General features: G+C 39.8%; 1 protein-coding gene across 2 annotated transcripts in view; it reads left to right on the top strand.

The window, feature by feature from the left end:
• Positions 1–1229: 1229 nt before the first annotated feature.
• PALS1 (protein associated with LIN7 1, MAGUK p55 family member) overlaps positions 1230–18276 on the top strand; it is a 60997-nt gene continuing 43950 nt past the window's right edge. The window contains exon 1 of one of the 2 annotated variants that reach the window (XM_076344855.1): positions 1230–1347. The gene's annotated coding sequence lies outside the window, so the exon portion shown is untranslated. The remainder of the gene's footprint in view (positions 1348–18276) is intronic. The other variant, XM_076344853.1, reaches the window with a different exon arrangement.

Genomic DNA, 18276 nt, shown 5'->3' with positions numbered 1-18276 from the left:
GGGCAGGACCTACGTTAGTGTCCCGTCATCTGGCCTTTTCACACGGTAAGAAAAGAAAACCACGGGATCTGGTTTTGGGACTTACAAAATTGGACTGTGTGTCTATCTTTAGAATGGATCTGAAGAAAACATGGTAAAATTATAGGAAATTGAAATCCTGTATCTGGATTTCCCTATGGAGAATGATAGAGAGTTAAGTGACACAGATTTATAAATAGTTAAACTGAAGCAAGGAGAGATGGACTAAAGCAGGTATCTCTTTAGGACTTTTTAGTGATCTAAGAAAGCCTTTTTTTCTGGTCTTGTTAGTGGAACATTTCTTCTAATGCCTCAGGCAATGACCTAGGCAGGCTAGCCTGAAAAACCAGGGGTGGGAATGAGGTTTTTAGCTCAAAGTCAAACTAAACTGCAGTGCTGAAGATTATGTTTCCCTGGTCCTGTAAAACAGCCATGGATACAAACTACCTGGTAAAACTCTCTTTAAATGCTCTTTTTCCTTCCTTCTTCCAGACACTGCGTTCTGGGCACCTTCTGTGCCTCAGCCTCCCCCTGCTCTCCCAAAGGCAGACTCTCAGATGAGAGTAAATATTTTTCGTCCCACAACAGGCCCCAGCCTGGCTGGGGCTTTCAAGCTTGGGTTGCAGCTTCAGCAGCAGTACAAGAAGAATGGGGGGATGATGAGGCGGGCGGAGGAGAAAGGGGCTGCAGTGGCCCGGGGCACACACCAGCCTCAGCAGGCAGCAGAAGAGTGGGCAGGAGGAGGCAGCCGGAGGTGGGAGAGGAGGAAGGAGCAGGCCACAGCCTGGACAGGCAAGTCAGCTCTGTTCAGGCCACGGGGACTCCCATGGAGGTGCCTCTCTGGCGTGGAGAGCGCACTGTGGTAGAGAGATGGGACATGTCTGCGGGAGGATGGAGCCCTGGACACAGTGCCATGCCTCCTGCGTGCTCCCCAGCCCCTCAACGAGAGCTGAGGAAAGCCCTCGCCCGCCACCCGCGACCACGACTGCGGCCCTCGGGGCAGCCCCGCCCCGCCCGGCCGGCAGAGGGCGCGCGCGCGCCCAGCTCGCCCCGCCCCGCCCCCGTCCCGTCGGGCGGCCGGCGCGGCCCCGGCGGCGGCTGTGGGGGCGGTCCCGCGCCTGCGCGGCTCGGCCGGGCGAGGCGGGGCGGGGCCTGGCGGCCGGCGCTGGGGCAGGGCCGGGCTGGGGTCGGCGGCGGCTGCGCAGCTCTGCGGGGGCAGTGGCCGGGTGGGTCCGCGGGCTCGGCGGGGAGACGCCGCGGGGTGTGGGCGACCGTGACTTCCAGCCGGCGGCTGGGACGGAGCGTGTCAGCGGCGGCGAAGGAAGGAAGGTGAGCGCAGCCCCTGTTCTTGCGCCCGGCGTGTGAGCAACAGGTCCCGCCGCGGAGCCGCCAGCCTCGGCTCGCCGCGGAGCCTCCCCCTGCGGCCACGGCGCCCGCGCAGGCCTGGGGGTCCGGCCGGGCCGGGGGCGAGCGGGACGGCGGGGCCGAGCCGGGCTCGGCGGCTCTCGGGGGACCGCGTCGGTCCCCGCGCCCCGCCGGGCGACGGCCCGGGCCGGTCCCCGGCCGCGGAGCCCGGCCGGGAGGGGCGGCCCTGGCCGCTGCGGCTACAGGTGCCTGCGCCGCTGCCGGGAGCGTGGGGGGCGGGCGGCGGGGGGCGCCTAGCCGGCCTCCTGAGAGCTGCTCCTGCGGCTCCCCTCCCTCGGGGGTGCCTCCCGGGCAGGCGCTGCGAGCTTAGGCCCAGAAGTTGTAAGAAAACCCTCCCGTACTCGGCTGTGCGCTTCTCTGCGTGATTATAGGGGGGTGGGTTTGTGTTTTAACGAGGGGAGAAACCCGAGGCTTCCCCCTTCTGCACTTCTCATCTCCTGACAGTTTTGTGAGGAGATCCCTTTCTACTGATTTATGAAGCTTTGCAGGGTTAAGTTAAAAGTAGGTTGAATGTGAGCGACTTCCAGTGTATTTTATAGTCGGCAGTACTTAACGCATATACTGGCTCGGCGCTACTTCGTTTTCGGAAAGCCTATACTGATAAAATTCTTGCGGTGGCAGCGCTTTCCGAACTGAGGCACCGAGGCTGCGTTGTGGTAGGGGCTGTACAGGCAAGCAACAAAGAACACTTTGAGCTTCGTAAGACAGTCTGCAGAAGAAAATGAAATTAACTCGTATTTGACCTTCTTGAAAAACATTGATACTTAAAAAAACCCAACTGTCTAAAATAATAATATTCTTACATGTCTCACGTGGGACACATCCCTGAAAAACAACTTAACGAGGAATATTAAAGGGGTAAATGTCAGCTAGTGCTGTGAGGGTTTTTTCTTTTAAAAGGTAAATTCTTAAAGCCTCTACAATGGAATTATTTGGGCATAAGCTAGCTCCGTAGGTCACGTACTAGAACAAAACACTTGTATTCTGTGTAAGTAATGATATATCGATGACTGCAATTAAAATTCTAAGAAGTGACTGGTGGTGGTCTTTTTCTAAGTGGCTGTTGCTTCAGTGCACAGCTTCATATGCCTTAAAGGGACCTGTCTGTCTCTTTGGAGGATTGAGGTGTTTTTCCTGAATTTGTCAAAAATAGGATATCTTTGAATTATCTTTAATTAGGCATCCGAGCCTGCAATCTTTTGTTTTTAATCTCTCCTCTGAATTTTCACAAACAGTACATCTTTTTTTTCTTGTAATAACAGCTCTAAGATGATTATAAATCTTAGTGTCCAACTTTAGAGTCTGCCTGTTTTATACACATATGAACTGTTTTCCAACATGCTGTGATCCAAAAAAAAAATATCAGTATTTCACATGTTAAAAGTTTAATGGTTAGTATCGTAGATGGTTTAATAAGGCATCAAATATTTATATTGCAGCATTTTGTGAAGCAGTGTACTAGAATGTTAGATTTAATTAACATTACTGTTGATAAAGTAATACAGAGTTAAATGTTAATACATGATCACTTAACTTCTTTCAAAGTAGTTCTTTCAGATTTTACATCCTTCCAATGTGTCTCATGTTGTCTTGCGATGTCTGGAATAGCAGTGGATGGTAATTTTTGCTATATAGAATTAGGTGATGGTAAAGATGGTAATTTTACTTAGTTTTTATTAAATTTCCTTTCAAAAGATCTGAACTTACTGAGAAATGTAAACAAAAAATATTTCTTCACTGGACTGATTTAGCCACCTTAGGAATCTGCAGGACTTAACTCAGGCCATTGAGGGGTGTCGGACATCTTTCATTACTACAGCAATATGTGATGTGAAGTAGTAAAAATGCGCTGTAGAGGTTAGCATTCATACCGAGGGTTGTGGACACAGAAAGCTTAATGTAGTCTGAAGTTCGTATGCGACCATATATTTTTCCCATGTAAATAATTATATTTTCATAACACTTCCATTGATGCTTTTTAATTAAAATCTCTTGGTATAGTTTGAAGTTTCAGGCTTTAAAAAATCCTGCGGCATTTTTAGATGCAAATTCTGTTATAATGTCTCCTCAAAGACTGGATCTTAACATCAAATGCTAACAGTTGTAACTACCTGTTTCAGCTACTCATTTTTTTTTTTCCAGTTTGCACTCTTGATTAATTGCATTCCTGTTAGTGTTAGGCTTTTAGAACACTGAAGGCTAAGATTTCAAACAGCCTGCTGCTACTTAGATAACAGCATTCGTATTTGTATTCATATGTCATGTTTAAAATTCTTAAACGTTCTAGCAACTGGCTTTTTTTTTTTTTAAAGTACTTTCTTAATGTGACAGGTAGTGTTGCGGAAAGGCTTGACATTACGGTATTTGGAACACTAGAGTAATTACTGCTTTGGTCATTCATCAGAAAACCTCAAGACTTTTTGTAAATATTAATTAAATACTGCTGTATTGTTTTCCTTTTATTAACGGGCAAAGAGGCATTGTATATTTGAAAAGGTTTGCTGGTGTGTCTGTGATAGAAAACTCATTTGGTGGAAACAGTTTATACTGTGTTTTAAAATCAGGTATGCTGGCAAAATGATTTTTCTAGTATAATTATCTACTTCAGAGCTTTCTTCAATACAGCAATTCTGACCAAGTATTTTATTTACTCATCCTCCTTTCTGCATTCCTAATACAGCTATATGACAAAATATTTTAAGTATAGTTCAGACTAAAGTATGAAGCAGAACTCTAAACAAAAAGAGGAAATTGTAACTACGTAAGTAATTTAAATACCAGGCTATTTTAATGTAACTTTGGGGGTTTGTTTGGGTTTTTTTTAACCGGAGGTGATAAACTGTGTATGTCTATTGGTAAAGACTTGTTTTATACTGCAAGGGTGTCTAATTGTATACTAATACATAGCTGTGTGGGAAGAAAAAAGTGCTGTAACTCTCAAAGCTTGCATCAGTTAAATTAGAAAGCAAACAGATAACATTAGTAATGCACAATTGTGCAAGGAATGCTTCTATTCTGTGAAGCAGGAAACACAGGCCTAATCTTGAAGACTTCTTTTTTGGCAGAAAAAGGATGTGATGTTGCATTTCTTTACAGATGCGTAAATGGTTTGAGTACCTTGTCCAGTATATTGAGATTTGGGTTCAAATCCCTCTGCTTTTAGGGGAACTTGAAACCCCCATCTGTCAGTTCCCAAAGGGAATGCCTTAATTGCCAGGCCGCTGGGCGTTTGGGTGTGAGCTGCTTCCAGACACCAGACAGTTTCATTCCTGAGGAGTAATATTAACTTGGGAAGGGAGTGAATGGGGTATGTAGCCCAGGGACTGGCTGGCAAGAAGCGTGATCAAGTACAAATTGATTATTTGAACCCAGGTCTCCTTGTTGCAGGTCAAGTGTTAAAAGAGTAGATGAAAGAGATTTCCCCCCCCCTCCCCCCCCCCCAGCATGGCGTGAAATTCTGGAGACTTAAACCTCTGATCTTTCTCTTTATGTTTATTCTTGGCTGACTTGGCCAACTCCTACTCATGTTGAGTATTAGACATTTGAACAGCATCTGTAATGTGTCCTTTTCATTGTAGAGCGGAGCTTGGTTGCTTACCTGTGGGTTGTGGAGTCTAATAGGTGGCATGGCATTTAGATTCTCTTGTGGATCTAATTCTGCTTTCTGATAAGATGCCAAGTAATTAGATACAAAAATGTAATTGTTTCAACATACCTATAATTATTATCTGTTATATAAAGATCACCTCAGTGCCTTGTGTTTCCTTAAGTGATTTGCCTATTGCATCATGTATCTGTTCTGGTTGGCCATAATTGTCTTCTAAAGAAAAATAATGAGTAAGAAATAGTTAATGTGATTTTATGTTAACATTTTTAATACTTGATTTTGCCTCTAGTCTTACATTTTTTGATTTCCTCCCTAGGATTAGAGAAAAGGCTTGATGGTTGATACATGTGACAGTGCAGCTCATGGTTGTTAATCATAAACTTTAGTATCTGAATTTGCTATCCTTTATCAGCATAGAAAATAAACTACTCATCTCCCACAAAGTTCTAACAAAAGAATAGATGATATAGAAATTCTGGAAAAAGATAGTTCTTAAGAAAAATAAGATAGAAACCAAACCATAAGTTTCATTCTTGTCTTGCAACAGGATTCATCTTCTGGGGAAACTGTTGGAAGGTCATACTTGGTTATTTGGCCGTAATAGATGATTCAGAAGGCTCTGAAATGTTGTTTTGTTTTTTTTCTTGGGGGGTGGAAGTAGTTTAGAACCAGGAAGGATTTCTGGTAAGAATATATTAAAAGTGATAGGACAGTTAAGCGGTCCTTTACAAAAGGTATTGGGAGTACTCAAGTGTGGTAATAGTATGTTAGCATCTAAAGCACATACCTGTGTATGTGCACCAACTATTCACTATATGAATAGTCAGTGTGAATTGTCTTATTTTCATTGTGTGAAATTGTTCCGTGGTATCTTCAAGCTCTCTAGAAAGTTGAATTCAGCAAAACTAAAAACCTTTGATAACCAGGAAGTGCCAGTGCAACCTTGGCAGCTGCTCTTTGACCTGGCAATGGTGCTGGGAGGTGGCTGTATGCGTTCCGGGTCTGTTTCCAAGGATAAGTGTATATTTTTAAAGTCAGGAAGGAGAGGCTGGAAAAGAAGTATTCATTTAGGTACCAGTAGTGTTGAGTGGAGTTCTGAGTACAAACATGTGTGATCAAAGGAGGACAATGTATACTAGTGCCTAAAAGAGTCACTTCTCATTTCAGCAGTATATTATAAAGATTGCCAGTGATATATGTGTGAGCTGTTGTTAGCAGTGTGATGGCATAGGAGTGAATTGCGTTTAATGAGGTGTATACGAAAGAGTAATGAAACTTAAAAAAGTTCACCTTGTTCAAGGCTGAAGGCAGGTAAAATATAACTGGTATGATGCCTTGGTAAAAACACTATTGAGAGAAATGACATCACTTTTGATGTTTCCCATCATCTGTCAGTTTCCCTGGAGCCAAATCTTGATCTTGGTTTGGGTGGCAGAGAGATTAGCAGAGTCAGTGCTCATCTGAATATTCAAATGTAAACCCAAGTGTTCTTTTAACTGGGATGATCTTCACAATTAAGGTCAATGAAGGTAGTACGCTTTGGTAATGCCTTCTCAAATCACTTATTTAGAAGCTGGTCTTCAGTGTGGCAGAGGAGAAATCTAGGGAGGGAAGCATGTTTTTCTGCATGGTGGCTGTGGTACTGAGTTAAATTCTTCAGAACAGCAGATATCATGACAACTTTTTCTTTTTAATGCACCTCTGTGCATAAAGCTAAGGCTTGACCTTAATATCAGATCATGCAGCATCCCTGCAGTGTCGTGGTTGAGAACTTGTGGTCACCCTTGTTTGTCTTATCAAAGTGCCATTGACTTGTCAGCTACTGTTAATGAAACTTGAGATAGATTAATCATGGATTAATGCAGTGTGCCTTGGCTAAGAAAATTAAAGTTGCTTTTGTAGAAAAACTGCATTACAGATAACTGCATTGTGCACCATAGAAATTAACTGCATGTCTTGTATTGGCTAAGAGAACGTGTTGCTAATTCCTTTGGTATGTCCTATTTTCTAAATGTTCTCTCATCTCTGAAGGCAAAGCTCGTGCTTTCGGGTTAAGCATCCAGAGATTTCAGACAGATGAAGGTTTGGATTGTATTGGTTTGTATTATATTGATTGTACTTCTTATGTGTGTATGTATATCCTTGTTTTCGGAGAGCAAATCTCTTCTTCCCGATGTCTGAAAGGGCATATGATGTCAGCAGACAAACTTAGTCCTGTGTTAGTGGGAGAATATAGCATTAGTGGACATCATGTGCTCTCTGCAGAATCAGTTCCTGTAGGATCAAGTGGTGATGGAATTGCTTAGTGCCACTATGTGGTGGCATTTACATTTTGTTTGAACAGTATTAGAAGTTCCTAAACGCAGGAGAGAAGGAAAGTGAGTTGAAATGGAACTGGATATACATATTTAAAGGTGGTGATTGTTGTTGTAGGATAATTAAAACCAACATAATGCAAGCTCTTACCATTTCATTTTTTTCCAGTAATCAAGATGTGTTCTAAATTAGTAACCTAATTACTGGGAGGAATTAGCACAGTGTCTTAGAATAAAGCGACGTAAAAGCTGATCAGCTCAGCATTGTCTTGTTGGGCTGACTAAATGACTTATGAGCCCAGCAGCATTGGTTTTGGTTTTGACCAGTGGAATAGTCTGTTTCACATCTTTATTTTAAGAGTATAAACGGCACTAAAAATTGTTTGAGCTTAAGTTCTTGTTAGATTTGTAGACTTTTTGTACTGAATTATCAATTTAATTCTTGCCTGTTCGTAGAATATTCATCTAGCGTGTGTTGTGATCTTCTCTCAAGACTTTAACTATTGTCATCAACCACTTCTGACAAAGCATGTTGCTTCAAGCCAATATGATGAGGGCTAGCTAGAACTCTGAAGAGGCAAGTTACTTGGCTGCAGTGGAAAGAGGAGGAAAGTGGCAATCTGAGGATTCTACAGTCAGGTAGACACTTTTCTACCTTTTAGCCTACTTAAATTTCTTCTTTCTTCATTGGCTCATCAAGCGAGATGTAAAGATTAAGATCTGAAAGCGTATTCCAAGGAAAGCTAGGAATCCAGAAAGTAAATGTCACTTGTCCTTCCTCCCAAAAGAAAAAATCCTGAGGATGGTTTTAAGATAACAGAACAGGCAAAAAGCTATTCAAGACCGGTTATTTTGACGTATTTTGTAGGTCATTACTTTCTTGAAGCTTTTGCCAATTTTCAAGTAAGGAGAGGTCAAAATGAAGTGCAACAAAGAGCTGTTTCGTCTTGACTGAACTGAAAAAGAGAACTCTGCATCTAATTGTATGTTTTGAAGCAGCAGTTAATTATTTTGGCTTATTGCTTATGAAGTAATTTTTAGGTTAAGCTATTTCTTTTTTTATATCAATGTCTTGTTTAGACTAGTAAGCTTATTGCTATTAGGGAGTAGTCATATGATCAATTTTGAATAGTCATGATACATTGTTTTTCCTTAGATCTTTCCTGGTTTAGTATGGACTTCTTACATTTTTGCCACTGCTCTTTTTTGGCAACTTTTCTGTTGCTCGTTTTCTTGCATACTTTCCTTCTGCAGACCTTCAAACATGAATCTTTCTCAGTCTCCTCTCTCTAAATAGAGCAGATGGACAATATTGGAACGGAAGCTAAGGTTCTGTGTGTTGGATCACACCATTCCTATACTCTGTTAAGTCTTGCGACCTTTTGCTTTCTCTTTCCCATCATATTATTGCCTTGTGTCTTAAGGTTGGATTGGCTTGTAAAATAGTACCTATACTTAGTATTTCTGTCATTTTGCAGTACTGTCCTGGTTCTCCTTTAGATCTTCTGGTGCTTGTGTTCTCTCACATCTCATTACAGCTTTGATATATTCAAAGATACCCTTTCTATTTCAGTGGGAAATTTTTCTGTAATAAGAGTGAAGTTAAGCAGGAATATTGCTTTTTATGGGACATAATGATGACTATTATATAGTAGTATGCAAAGCAGAGTAGTTCAGTACCAGGAGCTCAAGAAATAATTTTTAGCAAGTGTGTGGTGGGATGATTAGATGTCTGTGAAGTGTAATAAAATTGGACCAGACTCCTAGTTTCTGTAGAACTGTTGAGAAAGTTATCTTTAACCATAGTATCAGTTTGCTATGCTTTCTGTAGTGTGAGTGGCAGCCAGAAAGCCAACAAAATGCTAAATGTGTCAGGAAAGGTGTTAAGATGACAGAAGACATCATATTGCAGCTATGCAAAACCCTGCTGTCTTCACTCGTGTACAATTCAGGTCTCTGCATTTAAAGGAAGTACATAGCAGAACTAAAAAAATAGAAAAGGACAATAAAAACAATCAAGGGATGGAGCCTTACAAGAAGATACTAGAAAGACTGGAACTCTTCAGTTAGAAGAGGATGTGGCGGAAATTTTAGAAAAAAAGCCATGGAGGCTGTGGATCTTATAAATGCAGGATGCAGTTGATTAAAATGGTAGGTTTGAAACAGATAAAAGAAGCTGGTACTTCATACAGAGTGGTGAACTACTGGCATTTATTGCCACAGGAGTTTGTGGAGGCAACCAATATCAGCATGTTCAAAAAAAGGGGTTATACAGATTCCCAGACAGCAGATCCATTGACAGATACATTTAATGGTTCATAATTGAATAGTCAGGGATGTACTATCTGATGTCCTTTAACAATTGAACTTCTGGATGCACAAGTTATCCCTAAACAGCATGTCTGGTTGCCACTGTCAGAGAGTTCTGGGTTTGATGGACCGTTGGTCTGACTCAGTAGGGCATTTCTATGTTGTTATCTTAAACAGCTAGAAACCATGTTTTAGACTTTACTGAAATTTGTTCTATAAAAATGCGGTAGATTATTTCAACTAGATACTGTGCTGCATTGGGCTACAAGCATGTAACAAGCTGGTTTTCTGGAGGTTGGTTGGTTTGTTTTTAAAAAAGGAGGAACTGGAAAATCTTGGCAAGGGATTAACAAAATAATGTAACAACAATGTAATAATACAGTAACTGTGAACTCCTCTCTACAAAATGTCATATTTAGTCTCATTTGGGATTCTGTGTTGGTGGCTCAGTTTTGATCAGTGGACAGTGTGAAAAGCTGGGTGGGGTTCTCTGTTATAAATGCATGTGCATGGTGCAATTTGTATTATGTACTTGTTTGGAAAAGCAAAGGAATCTTAGAATCTAAAAACCTCAGTTAAAGGTGGGTGGGAGGGGACAATCTGCAGAAGTGAACAGTTGGGCCTGCTTGTTATGTACAAGCTTTTTTTGAAGCCTTGAGTGTGGTTTCCATGGCTGATCAGTGGTGGTTCTTAATTTATAAACCTTATATGAAGTGTTGTATGTGTTTAATCCTAATAAAAAGTACTAGGGTGATAACTGCACGGTACAAACTTCAAGAATTTTACTTAATAGGTTGTATAAAATCTGAAATCTGAAAATACCACTTCTGTAGTAGTAAAGTATTAAATATTTGCATATATGTTTTTTTTAAATTTAACAACTTGAGTTGGAAACTTGAATTTATATATACTTAGTCCCTTAAGCCAGTTTCTGACTTCTGTTGGTGAGAACTGCATACAGTTTTTCCTTCTGTCAATATTTTTAAAGTCTTTTCTATACAAATATTTAATGAATGCAGCTGCATACCTAAGTGGCTGGGTAGTAAATGTAGGCTAGTTTGTGTTCCCTCTTAAGTGCACACTCTTGTCAAATCTTAGATATTTAATGCTGTTCTTTTGGTATTACGTGTGTTAGTGCTCCTTATAACTTCTGTAGTTGGGACTTCATGTGATAATTAAAATTCCATGCAAAACCTCAGTTCTTGATTTCTTAAAGCTAATTTGAAATTGGATATTCAGCCTTTAAGGTACATAACATGACTAATCAGTGCCTGTTAAACTTAATTACTGATTGTTTAACAGTTCACGTACTTCTGACACTTTTTGGTGAGAGTGTGTTTTTTATTCTTGGATGGATTTGTGACAAGTGGCACATCTGATTCTGGCTACTTTAGAAGAAACTTAGATTGCAACTATAGCTCTGGGAAATCTTGCCAGATTTGGCGATGTCAGTTTTTTACCTTTCCCTGCTCAGCTTTTCTGCTCTAGTTCATCATTTGCAGAATTAGCAGAAGTGCTTGTTCCTCAGTCATTTTAGTTCATAGTGTAATATGTGACCCAAACTAAGATGTTAGTCTTAGCACTAAAGTGGCTGAGGTGTCAGCACACGTTCCCTTCTGCCAACTTTGCTTTTGGGATCAGTGACTTTTGATGGGAGCAGAGTCTACAGCTGAGGATAGTAACTTAATCCGCTACAACAAGATTTGCTGGAGCTTGTCTATCAACATCTTTAAGCTTGATGTCACTTCAGCTCAGCCTCTTACGCAGCCTTATTTTCTTCTTTATTTGAAAAAAAAAAAAAATACAAGGAGAAATAATTTGCCTTATTTTATGATCTCTTTGCAACAAATTCCATGTCTAACTTCTGACTTGTGCTTTGAGAAACCCATAAACAATCAAGTATATTATTGCTGACCATTACACCATTGCAGGTATCAAGGATTCATATATCATTACCTTAGTATATTCTTACAGGTATATTTCTGAAAATTTTTATTTAGCAGGTAAAATTTGCACTGGCTTTGGTTTCCAGACTTGCAGTGTAGAAGCATCCAGAAATGCACTGCATCAATTCAGTATACACAACCACAAGGTGTGCAGAACCAAAAGCAAAATAGAGACATTGGTAAAAAATGGTAAGATCTATTACTCAAAGTCAGACTGAAATATTGTGCGTAGGAGCTATTTGAATGGATGCTTGAAGTTTAGAGGAATGAGAAAGCATTAGAAGTATGTTTATGGGTTTAGCCTGTTAAAACTTAAAGTTCCCTAATAAATACCCCTTGTTTGTATTCAGAATTCCAGAACTGGTCTTGAAAGAATATAGGTGCATACTTAGAATGATTTGAGTTAGTGGAGCGCAAAGATATTCATAAATCTTATTGACCTCAAATAATAGATTCTGATTTCAATACTTAATTTGTTAGGTGTTTTTTTTTTCTGGAACTCAGCATATTTTTAATCTGTGAAAGTTGACTAAATATCTGGAAATAGTTATAGCTCTTTTCATAAATGTAGAATTCATCAAGAACAAAAAAGTTATGAGTGCTGATTCTGTTGGATGTTCTTCTCTAGATAAATCTGAGTAAATAGTTTTCTAATATAAAATGTCAGCTGGCTTCAGGTTGAAAATACATCCCAGATAGATAAGTATCTTGCAACCGATTGGTCAGTTGGAAAAGGGCATGTGAAGCTTTTGTTTCAAGTTCTAAAACTCCTGAAGTGGTGGATGAAGTCTGACAGTCTGTGGGATACCTAAACCTTCCTAGTTTTGCTCTGTTATTTCTGCTTTGCAAAAATAAATTTTATTGCAGGCATTGTAGCCTTGGTAGTGCTGGAACAAAATTCTCTGCCTGCATTGCTGAGATGATTTGCAATCTCTGGGGACTAGAGAACTACAGCTCCTCTCAAATGTTTTCTTTAAATTGAGTGGAATAAAACAGTTTTATGTAAGAGTGTCTCTGGTAAACAGATATGTCAGAAGGATAAAATGGTTGCTTTGATTTCAAAAGTTGTGAATTTCTGCAGCTTTAAAGCAAATATTGTAGACTTGACTTGGAAAATTGAATGCATTATTGTAAGTATTGGGGTACCTGGGTGATTAGTCTGTTGTTTCCACTGACAATTGTTAATGGCTGCTGCATTGATTATTTTCAAATGGATTTAAGGTATAACCTGACCTAAATTGCATTGTAATAATTCAATTTGAAGTGAAAAAACAGAAATAATGGACAATAGATAATCTATATCCCAAAATTTGTTTGTTTCCTTAGTAGCTGATGGTAAAAAGTAATGATAAAATTTAGAAACTCTGTCAAGACTCACAGAAAATCAGATATACCTGCTTTGATTTGCCTCACTAACACAGTTGGTTGATTTGGCACTAAAGATTAAACCCAGTGACCAGACTTGCCACTTGATTGCTCTGAGTAATTGGCATGTGAACAGTGTTGCAGCTCTTGTTCAGGAGGTCAGTATTTTTCTGACGTTATTTGAAAAAGTGACTGTTGTTTTATATGCTCAGGTTCTAAACAAAATGGTAAAGTCACTGTAGTGTTCTTGGCTTGTTTAAGAACAGTCTCTGGTTTTTTTGGTTGTGTTTTTTTCTTTTCTTCTCCCCTGCTCAAAAAATCTCAACATTAAATGCTTCCTTAGGGCAAGAACCTATGTTCTCACTCTGCAAAATTTGAAAGCATAATCTTGGAACCTTGGTTTTTTTCCTAGCATCACACAGAGTGCGTGTAACGAGTGCTCAGAGGGGTGGTAGAAAAGAAAGTAATATGCAGAGCTGCTAATAAAAAACCTCTGTCTGTGAGGCATTAGTACAATCCTCAGAGGAGCTGCTTTCCAGTAAGGTACCAGTGCTGTTCACAGTGAAACCTGTGCGGCTTTTTAGAGAACTAATACTGCATCATATCTCTGCTACCCTCTTTTGATGTCTAGGCTTAGATGAACTCTAAAGCACAAGGACTTGCTTTTGTACATCTGACAAATAGAAAATATAGGACTGCAGCATCTGCTGTTACTTTTTGAACTTTCTTACTATAACAAAATTAAAACGTTTCCAAAACTGATTTTACTGGCCTAGAATGTGACATTTCAATTCTCAGTTAAAATTCTGTATGAATAGTATTTTCAGTCTACTCAACTTTGCCTGAAAGACTATATTAAATGGCTTCATAATTAGACTATATGGTACCTGTAGGAACAACAGTTTCATTTTCTAGTGAGTAAAAGAATTTAAGGTTGGTGCCCAGACAGTAGCCTACCACCTGGCCAGGACCCTGCAGAGCCATACTGCAGGATGTGCTGGAGTGTCAGGGAGGGAGCAATCTGTTGTCCGAGAGCCCTGTTCTCTTTACTTGTGATTAAAATGCAGGTGTCTGAACTAATAAGCTGTCAAGAACATGGAGAGCCTGGTTAGCATAGCACAGACAGAAATTAAATTCAGCATGGTTTATTAATTTCAGGCCACTGCCAGTTGTGCTGCACCCAGGACCTTCACAGTGTCACTTGATTTTTTTTTTGTCTCTTTCTTGTCCTCTAAACTCATATCTGCAGGCTTTGCCGTTATGCAAAGTTTCCCAGTCTCTTACTGCTCACTGGGAATGTTGACTGAAATATTTTTATTGCAGATTTAAAATGTGTTTTGTTTCAGCCAGCCATTATACTGAGTGGTACTTTGAAAATTGTGCTAGAAAAACTGTTTTTAATTGACCTGTGGTCATGTTAGGCCTCTTGATTACACTCGCTCACCCAGTCCTGTGGTGAAAAAAAATTACTGGTTGAAAAAAAATTGTTGAGACAGTCTGAGGTCCTGACACCCCTCCCCTTGAGCTGGGGAATGGCGGGAGCCAGCAGCACTACCCTAACAATACTATTTAGCTGCTATAGCTGTGTGATGGGTTGACTAGAATTATGTCCTTGTATTTGGATGTCTTTTTCAGTTTACGCAGCTATTTGGATCCTTTTGTGCACAGTCCTTAATAAAATCTTAAAGTAATGACTTTCTAAGTTGTTTATTTTTATAAGCAAACCAGTTTTTTGCTCTAACTTTTGTTGAATAGCCTGTTGTTCTTTTAATTAAAAATGCATGATTTAACTTCTGTAGGTTGTTCCTTATCTGTACATCCTTTTGTGTGTTTTCTTACTTTTTCATGTGTAAACCTTGGTGTGTCTCTATAATTTATGCTGCTGATCTTAGACCCTTCTGGTTCTTTGAAGAAAATGAGCAAAACCTATTCTGGGTGAAAGTGTGCATTGTTTTCTTTGCATAAGAGAAAGCTGAAGCTCCCTAACTTCTATAAATTATGTTGATTGATTTATCTTAATAGAGACTAGTCTAGTTTCATTTTTAGAAGAAAGGATCAAGTATTTTCCTCATAATGTGACCTAATATATTTGAAAAAATGCTACTAATGACAGATAATTTAAAATAGTCTGCAACAGTTCAAGTAGGTATCAAGAAAATACTGCTTAAATCGTAGCCTTATTTGCATTGAGTGATGTTATTGGATTGCATTCTAATCGATTCTATAATTCTCATTTTTGCCAGAGCCCAAAAGCTCCCATTTGTAAGTGGGACCCAAAAATCCTAGTCCTAAATCCACATTTGTAAATTTCTTCTGAAATTGAGAAATCAGATAGCATTCACTGCCATCTTGATTTTTATCTGACATGCAGGGTAAGCATGTCTTTTAATTTCTCTCTGTTACCTTTGGGTACTTCTCTGTTCCTGAATCATTTGTTGCTGATCACACAGCACCGTTCTGGAGTGGTTTTGGATTTTATTTGTTCTTTCACTTAAATGCACGAGCACGTGGAATTTTCTTGTATACATTTTGCCTGATTTTTTAGGTATGAATGGTCTCTTCTGTACCCAATAAGAGTTGGTAACAATTTAGCTTTTAAAAATCTGTAACTCCTCAAAAATTGCAGTTGTTTTGGTGATGGAGAGACCACTGTTTAGTGTGCAGATGATTTCACATTAGAGCTTTTTGCTGTTGAGAGTGGGAGGTATCTTTCTCTTGGGTTTGTTTTCTGCCATTTTATTCCACTAAGCTGGCTCCTGGAGAGCTCTAATGATGCCAAAGCCAGTGTAAAATAAGTGAGGAAAGGGGGTTGGAATAAGGTGAAGGTAGTCTCCATCTTCCAGAATCACATCCTAAGCTCAAGTGGGAAAACTGCCAGGAAGAAGTAGAGGCTGTAACTCGAGATTGTTCTGAAACATGGATATATGTGCACGTTGGGGCATGGGTGGTATGTATTGTCGCATCCTGAAGTTTTTCAGCTGTGCTGCTCCAGAGCATTGTGAGAATTTGCTGCTGTGAAATCTTGAAAAAGTATGTTTAGGAAACCTGGTTTGCCATTTCAGCTGCTCAAGTCTCCTCAAATTGCTAGGCAAGAGAAGGACCAAGTGTTTTCAAGCTTTGCAGTGGCGAAGCATGGACATATAGTAACTAGAGTTCTTGCTGCCTGTCAGACACTAGAGAGGTGTATGGTTAGGGTCCAGATGAAGTTTCTCAACTGAAACCCCTTCTGTAAACCTGACTGTTTCTTCCAGTGACTGCAGTGAAGACCTAAGTGTGTTGTGCTGCTGTTACGGTTCTGGTGCTTCACGGTGATATTTGGAGGTTTTTTTCTGCAAAATTTGCTGCTTTTCCGGTTGCTTACAAGGTAGATGCACCAGACAAGACTGTTATAATTTCTACATACATAACCTTTTCAGTTTAATTTTCATCACATTTCTTATACCTGAATCAGAGGAAATACTCTCTTTCCATCCACCTGTCTTACAAGGGAAACAGAGTTTATGTCTTCCAGTGGACCACAGCTTTTACTCTTTACTGTTACTATTTGGCTGACCACTTTGATCTGAAAAACTTTGTGTAAAGACAGTGGCAGCTTCCCGAGCAGCATATAGAAATGCTGATATTGGCACCGAGCCCCATATCCAGTTAGTGCTCTTGCTGTCCGTTCTTAGCCTTGCCCTTCGACACTGGATTCTGCTTTTCATACAGGCAGGGAATTTAGAGTAATTCAATTTTGCTGCTATTTTGATTATTGCTTGAATGAAAAATTACTCTGGTTTCTCCAATTATGAGCTTCTCTCTATATCATTTAGTTCTAGACTCTCCCCTTTTCCCTCCCCTGCATTTTCATTCCCTTCTCTGGCTTTTCTCAGGGAAAATGCTTCTATCTTCAAGAATGCTTCTCCCTAGCATTTGTACTGTACACAGCTTCTGGTGGTGGTCTGTGGAGCAGCAGTTGAAGTCTTGACACCTGGTTTTGCAACAGGGCAAGGCTGCCAGTTCTGGGGCAAAAGTGCTGAGAATATTTCAAGCTGTCCTGACTGCATCGTTGATGGTGAATGCCAGTGTTTCTGGCACATTTTAGTAGTCAGTTTTTCTTGGGATAACTTCATAATTCTAACACTGTTTCCTGGAATGCTTCAGTATCGGAGTGTTACCAATGCAGTCTTGTACCTAAGACTGGTGTTAGATTACTGACTTGTCTCCACCTCTAGAGGAGAACACCTGTCTGTGTGGTCTCTGCATGAGGGCAGCATTTGCAATCATCATTTTGCTGAAGGATTTACAAAGTAATACTTCCACTCAAAAGTTCATATTTTTAGTTATGTAAATGTGAATTTAAGAAAGAGGTACCTAATGCCCAGAGTGTTATGGTTCTTTTTATTCAAAGGATTAGTGTAGTAAGACCTGTTAAAGGCTAATTTACCGAAGGCTTTATTCTTTAACCCAAAGTAGAACTGCCAAATATGCAGCTTACATTCTTAGATAAGCTTAATTATGGGAAATTTGGCTCTAGGGTTTTGAATTTAATAGCAGTTTATCTTCAGTTGGATGGCATCAGTGTGTTCTTATGAAGCTTAAACTTCTAGTAAGTTTGTTCCAAAGCAGTCAATACTATGGTTCTGTTGGAATCAAACTAAACAATGATTAGTGAAGATGCTACCTAAAGTGGCTATAAATGGCAGTGTTTAAAGTTTGTCATCAGGATTATTTTGGGACACAGAGTTCTTACTTTCTGATTCAGAAGTACCTGATGACTGAGTTCTAAATATTGGGACAATAAAGTGTTGTGGTGTTTTCTTTAAAGAGATTTATCAGCTAGGTTGTTGTAATGCATATAAACATGTTTGCATCACTGGTATGTAGAACTTGTACAAACTTAATCTTTAGGTATTTGTTTAAGGGGTTGGGTGTGTGATTGATTCTTCTAAGTATTGCTCAATAACTTTTTTGAATGTATTCTTAATGTTCAGTGCCCTTTTGTATAATACCCATACAATTTACTTCACTGAGTGGTAAAATGCAAAGATATCCTGCATTCATCAGTTGAAGGTGTTCTTCCTCTCTTCCTGTTTCCCATTACGAAATATCCGAATTGCTGAGATCTGACATCAGCACCAGGAGGAAAACTGTCTGTTGTAGAGATACTTCGTTATCTTGCATCCATTAAATTTTGATTTAACTTAATTTTTATGCACAGTTGTATCAGGTAGAAGTGATGTCCAAATATCTTATCTCTCTTCTACTTTTCTGTTGAGAAACTTGTTCCAGGTTTCATAACAGTAAAAAA

This window comes from Aptenodytes patagonicus, chromosome 7, assembly GCF_965638725.1.
Source record: "Aptenodytes patagonicus chromosome 7, bAptPat1.pri.cur, whole genome shotgun sequence".
NCBI lineage: Eukaryota > Metazoa > Chordata > Aves > Sphenisciformes > Spheniscidae > Aptenodytes > Aptenodytes patagonicus.
This window is presented reverse-complemented; position numbering and strand designations above follow the sequence as displayed.